The sequence below is a fragment of the Triplophysa dalaica genome, chromosome 10 (genome assembly GCF_015846415.1).
Source record: "Triplophysa dalaica isolate WHDGS20190420 chromosome 10, ASM1584641v1, whole genome shotgun sequence".
NCBI classification, from domain to species: domain Eukaryota; kingdom Metazoa; phylum Chordata; class Actinopteri; order Cypriniformes; family Nemacheilidae; genus Triplophysa; species Triplophysa dalaica.
The window spans coordinates 1,292,378-1,306,141 of record NC_079551.1 but is presented as its reverse complement, the minus strand read 5'-3'; positions in this window follow the sequence as shown (position 1 = coordinate 1,306,141).

The following is a 13,764-nucleotide window of genomic DNA, read 5'->3' as shown; positions in this document are numbered from 1 at the left end:
AGACTGCATGGAAATCCATGACAGGTTCATTTTTATTGCTAAAATAATTATTTTAACTGTAGTTAATGTTTAGCTTGACCCTTGTTTCTCAGGTTTTGTACCAGGAAATTGTACAAATAGTTCTAGGTATAATCCTACCAATAATCTTGCATCTTTTGTGTATCTATCAAAACATTGCTTTTATGTTTATATAATTGTTTTCATACCAATGTTTTTATTCTTGTTTTTTACGTTTTGTGCTGAGATTCTGATAGATATACACTAAGGGGGGTTTCTCGGACAAGGATTAGCTTCAGCCTGGACTATGCTTTAGTTAAAATATGAAATTTAAGTCAATTTTAAATTTACTTTACAAATCTTGAGACAAAACAATCACACTGATAGATTTAAGATGTATCAATGTAAGTTGTTTTACTTCATTTGATAAACCACTAACAAACAATGCCCGAAGAGTACCATGATATTTTTGAAATGGTGTATAATAAACTGATACAAGATTGTTTATTGTAAAAACTACCTATACTCTACTACTCCATGTGACTGTATAAAACTGGTCTGTCTCTTCTTCTAGTTGAATGTTATGTTTGGGGAAGGATGGATATCTCTTATAGGGGAACTCACAGAATGAATTAACCACCCTCAAGTGGATCAGTTGCATTGGTGTCTATGGGAGGGAGTAAGAAAGCTCCCAAACCCCATCAAAACTATATTGATTTTCTGTTGTGAAGATGAACGGATGTCATGAATTGGGGAGAGTAATTCATGGCAGTATTTTAACATTTTCAGCAGAGTTCCCCTTTGAATTGCTAGAACACAAAAAATCAGATTCTCAACGCAAAATTGATCAAATATGGGGGAAACAAAGTGGGGGAAAATGTTTTTTGATTTTAATCCTATCACAAATTCAAAATACATTGTTTTTGCATTGTTTTTGATTGTTTAAATTGATTAAACCATGAAACCAAAAGGTGTATTTGATTGTGTTTATGAAGGGGGAAAACGCAATATTGAATGAGAAACGGTGGAAAACATGGCTTGTAAACCTGAATCTGCGGTCGGAAAGAGACGAGCCGAATGACTTTCTAAAATGCTCAACGAGGTCAAGCCTTGTCACAAACACTACCTGCTGTTCAATGTCCTTTCCAACCGAAAAAATGTAATAAATCTAGCATTGCTTTTCTTCCCAAATAGAAGTCCATTATAAGGAAACCCCTTAACATAGCCTACCGAAACAATGACAACGTCAAAACAAATTTCTATTAAATTCAAATCAAAATCACGTGAGCGAAAACGATTTTTCAGTGATCTATTTTTAGTGTGTCCAGGCAACGCGCAAGCAGGCAAACTCGCTGTGTCCTGGTCGGTTCTAGAACTTCTCTGTGGCGATGACGGCATGTGGATAAATAACATAACTAATTTGAAAGTGATGGGGACACAAACGGGATTTTTCCTATACCCAGTGGAAATTGCGCACCTGAATTTTGTCCATATAAATGGGGAATTGTCAAATCTAACACAGGTCAATTATGGAATACGTCAGGGATCGGTTTTAGAACCCTTGCTATTCTCCATATACATGCTGCTCATTGGCAACATTATTAAAAAACATGGAATTAGTTTCCATTCTTATGAAGATGATACTCCGCTATATATCTCATCAAGACCAGATGATTCCTTTCCGCTATCCAAATTGACAGAGTGCATGCAAGACATACAACATTGGATTACTAGTAATTTCCTCCTTTTAAATTCCAATAAAACGGAAATATTACTTATAGGACCAAAGGTTATAATATTATAATATAATATATAATAACCTGCAAATCGAAGGTTGCGCTGTTAATCCTATAAATACATTTACATTTACATTTAGTCATTTAGCAGACGCTTTTATCCAAAGCGACTTACAAGTGGGGTAGATAATGGAAGCAATTAGGACAGCATAAGTACAACAAAAGCATAAGCGCAATCAAAAAGAAGACTAGTCTCATATAACCTAACACAGTATACGGAACCATTCATTCATATTTTTTTATTTTTTTAAGAGTAGAGAAGAAAGAGTAGAGAAGAAAAGAGTCAGAACAGATCAGTCAGATGTTGGCGGAAGAGATGTGTTTTCAGGCGTTTCTTAAAGATGGCTACAGAATCTGCAGATCTTGTAGCAGTGGGCAGATCATTCCACATAGGTGGTCGATCCGGAGAAGGTGCGCAAGAGAGATTTTTTACCTTTATGGGATGGCACCACAAGACGTCGTTCCTTTGCAGAGCGTAGGGATCTGGCGGGTACATATGTCTGCATTAACGATTTAAGATAAGGTGGTGCCGAACCAGTAGTGGTCTTGTAGGCCAGGAGTCTTGAATTTGATGCGAGCGACTACGGGAAGCCAATGTAGCTTAATGAGTAGAGGAGTGACGTGTGCTCTCTTTGGTTCATTAAAGATAACTCTTGCCGCAGCATTCTGGATCATCTGTAGAGGTTTGGTTGTGCAAGCTGGAAGTCCTCCCAGTAGTGCATTGCAGTAGTCCAGTCTGGACAGGACAAGAGCCTGGACAAGGATTTGTGTAGCATGCTCTGATAGGAAGGGTCTAATTTTCCTGATATTGTAGAGGATGAATCTACAGGACCGGGCGGTGCTGGCAACTTGATCAGTGAAGTTGAGCTGATCATCGATCACCACTCCCAGGTTTCTTGCTTTTCTGGAAGGTGTGATGGTTGATGAGCCCAGTTGAATGGAAAGGTTGTGATGAGTCTTCGTGTCAGCCGGGATTACAAGCAGTTCTGTTTTTGGAAGGTTCAGCTGCAGGTGATGGGCGTTCATCCAGAGCGAGATGTCGGATCGTCAGGGCGAAAAGACATGTAGAGTTGAGTATCATCTGCATAGCAGTGATAGGAAAAGCCATGTTTCCGGATGACAGAGCCAAGGGATGTTATGTATACAGAGAATAGCAACGGACCAAGCACTGAGCCCTGAGGCACACCTGTGTCGAGATGATGGGACTCCGACTCCTCACCTCTCCAAGATACTCTAAAGGACCTACCCGAGAGGTAAGACCTGAACCATTGTAGCACCATTCCAGAGACCCCCATAGCCTTGAGAGTGGACAGGAGGATGTGATGGTTAACGGTGTCAAAGGCGGCAGATAGATCTAGTAGGATAAGAACAGATGAGTTAGAGGAGGCTCTTTCCAGTCTCAGGGCTTCAATAACAGAGAGCAGCGCAGTCTCAGTGGAATGACCACTCTTGAACCCAGACTGGTTGCTGTCCAGGAGGTTGTTCTGGGTGAGGAAAGATGAGATCTGGTTACAAACAACACATTCTAGAGTTTTAGCAGCGAAGGGGAGTAGGGATACTGGTCTATAGTTTTCTAACAGTGCAGGATTAAGAGTAGGCTTCTTTAGTAGTGGGGTAATACGGGCCTCTTTGAAGAGTGTAGGAAATGTGCCAGTGGTGAGAGACGAGTTGATAATGTGAGTCAGAGAGGGAACAACCGATGGAGAGATGGCCTGGAGGAGATGGGTGGGGATGGGATCTAGAGGGCAGGTAGTCGGGTGTTTGGAAGAAATTACCTTGGAAACTGCCTCTTCAGATAGGCAAGAGAACGCGGGGAACAAGCATGTGTCAGGGGATTGACTGTGGTCAAGAGGCGGTGGCGCAGAGAATTGATTGCTGATGGTGCTCGTTTTCTTTACAAAGAACGAATATTAGTATTGGGTTTTCGCAGATGAGATATCCGCAGAGAAGGAAGAGAGAATAGACTGGTAGAGAGAGAGGTCAGTGGGTTAAAGACCTAGGCGTTATATTAGACACCAACCTGTCATTAGACTCAGACTCATTAAAATCAGCCTTCTTCCACCTCAGAAATGACAACTACATAAGAAACTTCAAAATATTCTATATGTTGCTAACGCAGATATGCTTATTCATGCATTTGTGACCTCAAGACTTGACTATTGAAATCCAGTATTTAGTGGTTGTCCTGCATCATCAATAAATAAACTACAGTTATATAATATGTCACAAAGTAATTTTTAAACTTCCTGTGATCACTTCTTCAAAAATCAGATTCAATTAAATAATGGGTTGGATGTTGTGAGAGAATGTTCTCAGCAGAATAAAACGGAGGTCATTTGCGTCAAGCTAATTTATTTCCACACAGACAGCCCTTTATATTTAGGCCACAGAAAAAACACACATGAAAATCTGCAAGCAAGCATATGTCTAGGGTTTCATATTATGATCAAATAAGATACAGTTAACATCTGCAACCAATTATGTGTAGAGTTTGTTTTATGATCTATAAGGAATGTAAGCCATACTGTAGGCCCTGCCCATATTCATTCATGTGGGGAACTAAATAATCTAACAGTGACCATCCGACCAGCAGCTCAGGCAATTCCATCCTCAAAGAAGAGAAAATATGGGCTTCTTGTCACATTAATGCTTAACAAGTATTTACAACACTTAGTAGGGGTGTGACGAGATCTAATTGGTCTCGCGAGAACACAATAACCTCACACGTAATTGGGATGATGGAGTGCTTTGCTCGAAATTTTGACCGTTTAACATTTACAAACTGTAAAAAGTTTGCGCATGCTGTCATGAAATATAGTGACTGGCCCGGCCATTCATATAGACAACGTGATTTTCCATCCCGCTGTGCTACTTTCCCACCGTTTCTATATGTAAATATGCGCTAGATGTATGGGTTTTAACCTACACGCGCATACTAGTGTTTACAGCGGTTCGCACTGCCAGAAGCACTGTGGGAACGCTATTACATCATTTGAAATGCATTCACAGCCAAACCTCTTAAATATCGGATCATCTGTCTCTTACATAAGTACAATGCCAGCAAAAAAACATGATGTGTGGGAGAATCTGGATTTCGTCCTGTCCTCTACAAATATTGCATCTGTGTTTAATACAAAGTTCATATATCATATATTTTCATTCCTATTAATATTAGCTTCTATTCATATAAGATTTGCCTTACTTTCTTGTTGTTTAACCTCGGTGAAAGTTGTATCATGTCTTATGCTGTCTTATGTTGATATAAGTATCTGTTGTTCTCCATCTCAAGGTTCCTAATGATGCCTATGGACAATTGTTTTGTTATTGTAATATTAAATATGTAATCATATCTGATTGTTCAGGAGGAATAAGACTAAACAGAAAGTCTGGTGATTTTCCACTGTTTTGGTGGTTTTATATGACGCCTCCTGATGCAAGCTTATAAGTATTAGTCCTTAACAATAAACATTGGACTCTGATTGAACAAGCACTTGTGTCTGTGTCAAACTTTGTCTCCAGATCTGCAAACTCTGTGTGTTCAGTCGACTAGACTTTTCAACCTTAGAATATTGTTTAGACAAGGGGACGGAAGAAGTTTACATTCTTTCAATGTGTTTAATTAGTTTATGTGGTTTAACTGTTTCTTTGAGCGTTATAAAGGTTCAGTCAAGGGAGAAAGGAGGATTTATCGTGTGATATGATCACCACATCTGCCAACTCAGGCACTATGCGAAAGCATATAGAGAGAACAACCACAGCTCTATACTAAAAGCTGCACCTGTTAAGAAAACAAAGCATCATTTTTGTGCAATTACTGCCTGTCAGCTGAGTTTGTGACATTATATTTATTACTGCATGATATAATTCATTGAAGTTTAAGTTGTTTAATAAAGTGTGAGATGATTAAATAATGCCTATACTTTAAGCATTTTCCATTTTTAAGGTGAATAAAATACTTTCCCCCCTGTTAATTTCATAATTGAGGATTTCTTTAAAAAAGTCAAAAAATCTAGTCTCGTCTCTGTCCTGAACAGAAAGGCAACAGGCTCAATTGCTGGGAAAAACAGATATGTCTATTAGAAAAACCAAAGGAAAAAAGAAAGCAACAAACAGTCAGGGTTTGTGAAACCAGGTGGAAGGAGACAATCTGTGTGGAGATTAGACGCCGACATGCAGTAGGCTGCAGCAGACTCGAAGATGGGAGCAATGGAAGCTGTGGCTGACTTGGATACGAGGATTGGGGAAGCTGCTCGGTGAAAGCGGCCGGTGACTGAGGATCTCCAGGCCCTGGGGACATGGCTGCAGAAGCCGGCTTGGGGAAGGCTACGGGTGACTCTGACATGAGAGCAGAGGAAGCTGTGGCTGACTTGGATACAGGGTAAGCAGCGGGGTCACACCACAGTAACAAGAAAACGCATGGCAGGCTGTAAACCAAACCATGTGCTCAAAAGATACAAAATATAAACATTAGAGAGGAAACGAAGACAGATTAAACAGGAACCCGGACAGTCTTGTTCTTGTGAACTCAGTTGATAAGTGTCTTGTCACACCCTTAATACTTAGTATTTAATCACATGACAGCAGTTGGATGTTATAGCTGCACTCAGTTACATTATACTATTACTTTCCCTGCTTATTACATTCCACTGTTGTCTAATTAAAGCATTATATAAATAACAATTTATTGCATTGAATTGAAATATAAATTGTTGAAAATATGAAAAATAACAGCTCAAAAATGTGTAATTTAAAACTATTTTTAGAGGCTTCATTAGTCCTTGAACCATAGAAATTATTAAAGAAATGAAAGACATAAATTCTTTAATAAAGATGTGAATAAAAAAATAGTTGTTTCTCTAACAAAGATGGAAGTTTGCACATGCACTAGCAGACCTCCGATACACTTCGATTTATCCGCATGTTTTTAACTGATGAAATGAAATTGAAGCAATTGTTACAGTTATGAAAGCTTATGAACACATTGACATTACATTTAAATTTATTCATTGGGCAGACGCTTTTATCCAAAGCAACATACATTGCAGCAACTATACATTTATTCTTAGGTATGTGCCATCTCCTGGGGTCGAACCCACAACCTTGCGTTGTTAAGGTCCGTGTACGTTTTATTCATTTGATATCCTATATTAAATAAATTAATGGAAACTGAAAGATGACTCGTTTTTTCATTTTTCGTTTAGTTCAACAAACGAAAAATTAGATTTCGCCCCGATTTTTCATTTTTCGTTTGTCGTTTAAAAAACGGATTTCGGACTCAATATGGGATTCGTACATGTGGGCGGTGCTGTCACGCCCCTTTCACCCGATTGGTCAAATCGCTCACCATTCTGTACGGACTTAATTCTACCCATCAGATTAAGAGTCTGTACGAGTGCGATACTGACAAGTGTTTGCACTTTAAAATATGTTTACTTGAACCACCAGACAGCCTCGCATATCTTAGACCCGCTAGGTTAAGAGGGACGTGCTCACTGGACTTTCTCTTGTTTTCTGTGCACCTTGTCTCACAGCAGTTTAGGCATTGTTATGTTTTTTGTTATAAATCAGAAATGACAAGGATGCATTTTCCCGCAATAGAAAGTGGGTTGGATTGTTTCCCCGGTGTGGGCGTGGCCTAAATGCGCTCTCTCTTTATGCGCTAGCTCAAGTTCAAAGTCTACTCCTGATGCAAGTTGGGCCAATTTTCACTTATTTTAATGTTTATTGTTATAAAAAAGTGGATGAATAGGCTCTATATCACGAACTTTGATACAGATCATTTAGATCAAACTCCAAAAATTCCATGATGACCATAATTCTTAATGCTGTCCACAAGAGGGGGTGTCAGCCTCTTTCAATCTAATTTATCCACTCTCCATACAGATAAAGTATGAATATGTTGTAGCTGTATTTCTGAGAACAAACATCACACATAAGGAACATCATGAATCTGCACAGTTGGGAGCCTGCATGCAGATGTGTATGTTAGTTTGTAAAACACAAAATTTAATTCTGCAAAAAATTATTTTATTCTCACAACATCACATGTAACCAAACTAAATGTGACCTGAAATGTTTTAGAAATTTAAGTCAATTTATCACAAATAATTTTCTTTCAACAGCGACAATTTTATAGTACAAGTTTATGAACATTGCTGAACTTAAAACAGCATTCTGTAATGATGATTGGGAACATTCATCGATTCATGTTTAAGGAGAAATAGTTCACGCCATGAAAGTGAAAGTGACCGATTCGTCAGGTATGGTGACCCATACCCGAAATGTGACCTCTGCTTTTTACCCATCCAGTGATTAGTGAGCACACACACAGCAAGTGATGAACACACGTACACCCGGAGCAGTGGGCAGATATCACTGCAGCGCCCGGGGAGCATGTAGGGTTAGGTGCCTTGTTCAAGGGCACCGCAATCGTTACCCGCCGGGCCTGAGGATCGAACCGGCAACCTTCTGGTCACAAGTCACAAGGAGATGGTGGTCTAGTGGGTTAAACCACTGAACTGGTAATCAAGAGGTTGCTGGTTCGATCCCAGCAGCCACCAGTGTGTCCTTGAGCAAGACACTTTACTCCATGTTGCTCCAGGGGCATTGTCCCTGTAATAAGTGCACTGTAAGTCGCTTTGGATAAAAGCGTCTAGTAAATGTAAGTCCAACTCTCTAACCATTAGGCTTATGACTCTCATTACCATTATGACTACTACTAACCGTAATTGCCCCATCAGTTATATTCCAAAAATAAAAAATTCAATCAATTTTCTTCTCCCCAATTATTATTGTGATCCGAGTAAATTATATGTACAGTATGCATGTATGCATGTACAGTGAGGGAAATAATTATTTGATCCCAACACTGATTTTGTAAGTTTGCCTGCTTACAAATAAATGCAGGACCTATAATGTTTAGGTTTATTTTAACTGATAGAACCTGAAAATCAACCAAAAAATCAGTGGAAATAAAGGTTATAAATTGATTTGCATTTCAGTCAGTGAAATAAATATTTGATCCCCTACCAACAAGCAAGAATTCTGGCCCCAAAGATTGGTTATGTGCCTACATGGCCCACAGATTAGTCCTGTCACTTTAAGACAGTACTCCTAAATCATCTTATGTATATAAGAGAGGCCTGCCAACAGAATCTGTATCTCCCATTTCAACCTCTCCACCACTATGGTCAACCAAAGAGTGGCTTAAGGAGACGCACATTAAATGTCCTAGCCAGTCTCTAGACCCTAGTCCTATAGAAAATCTGTGAAGGAGGTTAAAACTACAATTTACTGAGCGACAGCCAAGAAACCTTAAAGATATAAATCGTGGCCTAATGGTTAGAGAGTCGGACTCGTTACCAGAAGGTTGCCGGTTCGATCCTCACGGCCGGCGGGTAACGATTGTGGTGCCCTTGAACAAGGCACCTAACCCTACATGCTCCCCAGGCACTGCAGTGATAGATGCCCACTGCTTCGGGTGTACGTGTGTTCACCACTTGCTGTGTGTGTGCTCACTAATCACTGGATGGGTTAAAAGCACAGGTCACATTTCGGGTATGGGTCACCATACCTGACGAATCGGTTGAATCTTATCTTATCTAGATTGACAGAGGAGTGGACTCAAATATATCCTGACACATGTTCAAACCTGGTGACCAACTATCAGAAATGTCTGACCTCTGTGCTGGCCAACAAGGGTTTCTCCACCAAGTACAAAGTTATGTTTTGCTTGGGGATCAAATTCTTATTTCACTGACTGAAATGAAAATCAATTTATAACCTTTATATAACATTTCCCCCTGATTTTTTGTTGTTGATATTCTGTCTCTATCAGTTTAAATAAACCTACCATGAAAATGATGGACCCTTCATTTCTTTGTAAGCAGGCAAACTTAAATCAGCAGGGGATCAAATAATTATTTCCCTCACTGTATGTATGATTAACAATAGTTTTAGCATTTGTCTTTTGTTTTAGTTTTTAGTTTAGGCATTGACTCTTTGTTTCCAGTTTAAAATAACAGCTTTATCTAATTGTGAGAATCTACATATCACTTTGTTTTGCAAATGTTTGAGGGAGAAGTGTGTGTGTGTGTGTGTGTGTGTCTGTGTGTGTGTGTGTGTGTGTCTGTGTGTGTGTGTGTGTGTGTGTGTGTGTGTGTGTTTGTGTGTGTGTGTGTGTGTTTGGTGGTGGAATGACTATCTGTAGGTGACCAGATTTATAGATATGCTAACCGTGTTGTGCCTAAACTAGGGCTTCTGTTGTCTTACAGTATTGAAGATATGCTGTGAACTGGACATCCATGTGTACTGTAGATATTATCTAAATTATCTTTGGCTTATTTGTATCAGTACCTATTGTGTGATTGCTCCTGTTTGACATGTCGCTTATTGCTCCCTGACCTCTCTGTAATACTCTTTGGATAAAAGCGTCTACTAAATGACTAAATGTTAATGTAAATATATAGTTCTATCATTTTGGTTTTGTAACAATTTCTGAACCAGCTCATGCAGACCGAATGAGAAACCCAATTATAAAGCAGAGTTATATACACTGCCCGTTCAAAAACAGTCAACAACAGCATGAATTCAACTAAGCAAATAGGTAAGAGCCTCCCATTGGATTTGAGGTCTAGGTTCAACAACGTTATGTGCCCAGAGAATGAGGTCAGTTGACTGAATGATCAAGTTATGCCATCAATGGCTTCTTTCCTTCCTGATGGCACGGGCAAATTTCAACATGACAATGGCAGGATTCATCGGGCTCAAATTGTGAAAGAGTGGTTAAGGAAACATATACATCATTTTCACTCATTGGCCACCATAGAGCCCACACCTTGACCCTATTGAGAATCTTTGGGATGTGCTGAAAAAGACTTTGCGTAGCGGGTAGACTCTCCCATCAATACAATATTAGTTTTATCGTTTAGATTTTGTAACAATTTCTGAATAAACTCATGCAGACCGAATGAAAAACCCATTTATAAAGCAGATTAGTTTTTGTTGAGAAAAACCAGCACATCTAAATTTTCAGGTGAAAGTCGAGTCTGTAAAGTACCCTAGGTGTCGACAGAGACACTTACATACAGATGTCACGGTTTGTGAAGCAAACACTCAAGACAAGCAGATACTCCAAACTGGTATAATTTAATCCACAGAGACACAGGAAAAAGCACAACACCATAAACACATTCAACAGCGGACAAATAACAAGACCAAAGGAATAAGACAGTAAACAAGGGGTAGACAAGTGATGGGAATAGTGTCCAGATGATGGGGATCAGAGTTATTCTGCTATTTTTTTTTATAATTGAGGAACATAAATTGCTGAATTGACGAAATGCATGCAGCAGGCAGTGAGTAGCTGGACTGATGCAACTCTGTCAAACACCCGCAATGCCCCGTGAAAAAGGATCTTTGTTAACGTTTTTACTTATGCTATTACACATGTATGTTTTCTATGTCTGCGTGTCAGCAGAGACCTTCTGTAGTACTTCGAAGAGGTCACATTTCTTATTCTTGACTGTCTGTGTCTTTTAAGTGTTTATTGTAATGGGTGACTTTTGTTGGAAAGATACTATATCATCATAAATCATCATAAATTACTGTATACAGAGGGATCTTCAACCCTGGACCTGGTGAACTACCGTCCTGCAAATTGCAGCTCCAACCCTGCTTCAGCACACCTTTCTGTAATTATCAAGCAACCCAGGTGTGTTTGATTGGGGTTAGAGCTGAAATCTTAAGGAGAGTAGCTCACCAGGAGCAGGGTTGGAGACCCCTGGTATTCAGCATACTGCATCTCTTAAATGTCGTACATTGCAACAGATATGTCTGCTTAAATATCACGCACTGTTAACAATAAGCAGTGGTTCGCGCCGACATACTTGCAATAACTTAAAAATGAAGGACTAGAGGTGACTCTTATTCTGCCTGGCAGAATTAAGGCCGTACAGGATGGTGAGCGATTTGACCAATTGGGTGAAAGGGGCGTTACAGCACCGCCCACATGTACGAATCCCATATTGAGTCCGAAATCCGTTTTTTAAACGACAAACGAAAAATGAAAAATCGGTTCGAAATCTAATTTTTCGTTTGGTGAACTAAACGAAAAATGAAAAAACGAGTCATCTTTCAGTTTCCATTAATTTATTTAATATAGGATATCAAATGAATAAAACGTACACGGACCTGTTAATGCAATGCTCTTACAACTGAGCTACAGGAAAGCTGTACACAAGCACAGGGGGACCGACCAATCACAACAGCCTGAGAAGGTCGCTGATATGGTTTGGGTGGGACATAGCATCAACCAGTAGCATCAACACTATCGACTTCTAGGACTTTCATGCAGGTCAACCAATGTTTATTACCCTTCTCTCTTCTTCCATTCAGTGCAAGACAAGCCTTTTGTCTCAAGCTCTACACCACCGACACTTGTTCCTAAAAATTGTCCATTATGCAGAGGATACCTAATAGCAGTTGAGATTGTTTTATTCAAATCATCATTTAATATGTCCAAGACAAGATTTGACATGCATTTTCCATTAGTTTTGGCACAAAGGTTTTCATAAGTGTTTCCTGTTGATATATTTTTTACTTGTCTATCTATCTCAATAACGTCGGTTAAAGTAGCCTCGGTCAATATATTTTCTCCTTCCAAAACTGTGATGATCAAAGAGGCGTAAGTTCCTTCAGACGAAAGCCGCAGACGAAAAAATTCTTCAGATGGTGAAAAATATTCCTCCACAGTCTTCCTCTCCTGCTTCGCTGGTCCGTTTACAGGTGTGAACTGGTCTTCGATGTCATTTGCTTCCATCTCATTAAGATACATAAAACCAGATCCAAGAGCAGCAGCTACAAGTAATGGTAATATCAAAAACACTGATGGATATCTAGCAACAACACGACCAAAGTGTCCGAAGCCCACAGATATAGGCCTCTCAATGCAGTTGGTGTTGCACTTCGCCATCCTCCAGCAGTTCTGATTTCTTTCCTCCAACAACCGTTATTAACCAATAACAGTTATCTCTAATTATACTGTAAAACTGTAACAAAGAGCAAAAGACAAGAAGAAATGAGATCAAACCAATACAGATATATCCAAAGTGCACAACGTATAGCAACAAAATGCTGAATCATAACTAATAACTATCAAATTAGTCATTTCACATGAGCAAACTCCAATAAAACAAATATAAGCCGAGTACAATTACTTTAACATTTTTTTGTAATATGTACAGCACTTACGGACAAATAGTATCCAAAGCAACCATGTAAAAAGAAAAATGCAGCAGAAGAAAACAGCACCGTTACCACCCGATCCGTCCCGGAAACACGATTTGTTCCAGGCATGCGCGAAAGTGCGTCTACTTCTGGCCGAAACAATTTCTTTTTTAAAGTTTTTTTTATTGAAAACTGCACTTAAGGAGACGCACTTCGGGACGCAGCACGGATTCCCGGGCGGATATAACAGAGATCATAAAAGTACACCAAGCACAATGTGAACAGCAACGCGGCAACAACTGTGTAACATAAGCGATTATAAGGTAGAAGATAAAGAGTGATCAGCACTCACAGAGAGGACTTGAGACGACAAAGAGGACACGTCCAATCTGTAGAACCTGCCGAAAGCGTTCTGTGAAGACCAGCCAGCCGCACAGCATATGTCCTGAATAGATGTGCCCTTAGACCAGGCCCACGAAGAGGCGATAGCCCTAGTCGAATGAGCTCTGAAACCGCAGGGGCAGTTCTGTCCCTGACTCTCATACGCGAAGGTTATGGTATCCACCACCCAGTGAGAGAGCCTCTGCTTTTATACAGCCCGACCTTTAGTTCCCCCACCAAAACAGACGAAGAGCTGTTCAGACTGCCGAAAGCCGGCCGTGCGATCGATGTAAGCCCGTAAAACCCTTACCGGGCAGACCGCTCTCTGAGCGTTAGCATTCTGCTTGTCTGACGACTCGGAAAA